Source organism: Benincasa hispida, unplaced genomic scaffold (genome assembly GCF_027475165.1).
Source record: "Benincasa hispida cultivar pf3 unplaced genomic scaffold, pf3_genome.v1.1 HicScf647, whole genome shotgun sequence".
Classification (NCBI taxonomy): Eukaryota; Viridiplantae; Streptophyta; class Magnoliopsida; order Cucurbitales; family Cucurbitaceae; genus Benincasa; species Benincasa hispida.
The window spans coordinates 26,873-30,129 of record NW_028326764.1 but is presented as its reverse complement, the minus strand read 5'-3'; the positions used below and the strand labels follow the sequence as shown (position 1 = coordinate 30,129).

Genomic DNA, 3,257 nt, shown 5'->3' with positions numbered 1-3,257 from the left:
GAAAATTTATGTTAATTAATGTTATTAATTCTTTTTAAAGAAAAACTTTGAATATACCTAGACTATAATTAGATACACAAATGAATGTTAAAGTACTTAGTGCATTATAGGTTGTCTCATCTTTTCTTTGTTTTTCTTTTTTAAAGGCTAAAATGGGGCAAACATCCAAACGATTACATTAACGCTCCTCATGAATGAGAGAAATGATACAATTTGGAAAGCTATCTTTCTAAACAAAAGAATCTCATCTTTGTTCGTTACATTCAATTGTCCAATAATAATTTACCATATGGAAAATCGCTTTTGGTCCCTAAATTTTCGATAAAGTAACCGTTTAATTCCTGGGTTTTAGTTGGTTACAATTTAGTCCTTATATTTTCAAATTTGTAACAATTTAACCCCTAAACTTTAATAAATAACAATTTAGTATCTATATTTTGAAAATAATTATGGAAAAAAATATCTCTTAAAATTAAGTGTTGAATTTTATTATGTAATGATCTAATCTTTATGGTTTGTAAAACTATATATAAAAAAAAAAAGTTGGTTTCCGATGAATTTAACAATCTACATGTGTAAGAAATTTCATTCAATCTTAAGAAAATTTTTCCGATTAATTCATTACAAATTGTAAAATATAGGGACAAAAGTATTATTTATTAAAGTTCATGGACTAAATCATTAAAAATTTGAAAGTAAAGGGACCAGAATCGTTATCGACAAAAGTAAATTCAGGAATTTAATTGTTATTCTAATGAAAGTTAAGAGGCTAAAACGGCTATTTAACCTAAAAAATCAATATTTGTTTTGTGCGATTAAAATGAGATGTAGAGAGATATATTGTTTTTATAAAATAAATTTTACATTTTTATATAAATTAACCCTATAGAATAATAATAATGTAACTACTACATTAGTTTTCTGTTAGTAACAATACTTTTTAAAGGACCTTTCAATGAAAAGAGGTTTTTGAAGTTTTGCAACTTGATAGATGTCAGTTTTAATATTCAGTAACTATATATACCGAACAATTAGTTTTTTTTTTCCTTTTAAAAAATATTAATAATTAAAAATATATATATATTTCATCAACTCCACAATCATCCTAAGAGTGAAACAATATGTTAAAATCTAAACCACAATCTCTTAAACATAAGACAAAGATGAAGAGAGTTTCAAAATCAGAATATATTAACCAAAAGTTAGATCAACGAGAGCTTCAGCTCTCTTCCAAAGCCTTTTTTATGATCTTCTACATGAAACTTGCTCTATTCCAAAAAGGAAAACTAAAATTACAAGAAGAAGCAAGAGTGAACTATCTACTCGAATCGTGTTTCGAGAAATAGCTTAGGACAAGCCTATTTCGGTTCATAAACGCCAATGAACGGCATTAGAACCGACCCGAACCACAGCTTTCCATCCTTCTCTTCAACTTCACTGATGAACTTCAAAGTTTTCCCTTCACAATCTTCTAAAATCTCCAAAACCTCTCCTTCCTCACTCAACCTAATAGCAGTTGCATGGGCCTTCCCTCCCACCAACAACCGATGCAATTGCTTGAATTCAACAGGAAGCTTCAACAACAGCTTCCCAAACCAAGATGTTGAAGTAACCAAGTTCCCAATCATTCCCCTTTTTGAATGCAAAGCGACCCAATATTCGCCTTTTGAATTCCTTCTAATGTTGTCGGGAAAGCCCGGAAGCTTAGCAAGAACATCGAAATTTCCTGCTTCGGAGCCTTGAAGCCAAAATCTGAGGATCCTGCCAGAGGTGGACTCAACCACAAGCACATAGGAATGGTCTTTACTTAATGCAACACCATTGGCAAAAGCAAGGCCTTGTAATAAAACTGCAACTTGTTTACTAGCTCGGTGGTACTTAAATAACCTGCCCGTACTATCTCCACTCAATATCGACGCCATGAACTGTCTGCAAGTATAAAACATTCACCAAAACCAAAGTTAAACTAGAATGTCAGACTGCAGAAACTTTAATACTATAAGCAGTTCCAGTTTCAACCTTAATGAAGTGTTATGTTAAAACAGAGATAAGCAATGGCATTAGAAACATATAAATTCAGTAAAACATAACAAAGAAATTAAGCTATTTGAAGGGCTAGAATGTAATCAGGATTATTGCGAATCTGAGAGGTGTTGAAATAAGTGCGGAATCGAGGACGGAATGAAAATGGGATCGTGAAGCATGAAAACGGTGAAAAAATGGTGGATTGAAAACCGTGGGAACGGAATGAGCTTGGTATTACAATTTGGGCCCAAAACGCTCAATCCAAACATGGATTTTAGATTACATTACATCCCAATTCCATTACCGTCCAACAATCAACCCCTAAAATTCAGGAACCAGAACTTTCAGATTCTTTCGTTAGATTTTTCTTCTTTAAAGATCAGGTCAGGCATGAATATATGCTTTTACCTTCTTTGGAAAACTGTACTACTGTCAGTAAAGTATATGATATCGTTGTCTTCATCAATATCAAGATCGTTTGTGAAGCGAAGTGGCTTGCCTTCGAATTCACTCACAAGTTTTGTTGCCAAACCTCCAGAAGGTCCCACTACATGAAGACCAAGATAGGCATCGGCAATGTAGAGATCTCCAGTTGTCTTATCGAAACGCAATCCCAATGGTCTCCCACAAACATGCTCCAATTCAAGTGCCAATGGGCGAACACACTCACTCCTTCAAGAACATAAAATGAAGTGAATCAAATCTGAAAATGAATAATATTTCCCAAACAATGACATGCGCTTCCCTATTTCTGGTGAGTAAAACATAAACGTGTACATTGTAAAACATTATAACATTATAACTCCTCTTAAACCTTGTTGAGATAGAACCCTTTTGCTCAATCCTTCAGCCTATATCCTTAGTTTGTATGGAGTAATCTCAACACAACAAGCGTTACCTCTACCCGTTCATGTGTTAATAATTGAGTACCGTCATACCTCAGGTACTAAGGCCTGGATACTTTCTAAAAGTCATTCACTATCAGGTTCATCATCAAATCATCATAAAACTCATTCATGGATTAAAGCATACTTTGAAATATTAGGCTTTCATCGAATCATCACTGTACTTAAGCATGCGTTAAAGGGAACTTTTAAAAATAGTTTTCTTGGAAACCTTTATCTTTATATTAGAAATAAAAACAAGTGTCAAACTAGCTTAAGAGACATCATGTGCTCATCAAAGCATTTGGAAAACACTTAAATTTGTCACTCACAGCCTTGGGCGTCCTT

The 3,257-nt window shown here is 33.2% G+C and overlaps 1 pseudogene across 1 annotated transcript; it reads right to left on the bottom strand.

Annotated features, from left to right (window-relative positions):
- Window positions 1-1,173: 1,173 nt before the first annotated feature.
- LOC150030052 (protein STRICTOSIDINE SYNTHASE-LIKE 10 pseudogene) lies at window positions 1,174-2,767 on the bottom strand (annotated as a pseudogene). The gene is made up of 2 exons (XR_016527192.1): window positions 2,434-2,767; window positions 1,174-1,929 (listed from the first exon to the last, which is right to left on the bottom strand). The product of XR_016527192.1 is annotated as a protein STRICTOSIDINE SYNTHASE-LIKE 10 pseudogene (transcript).
- Window positions 2,768-3,257: the final 490 nt, after the last annotated feature.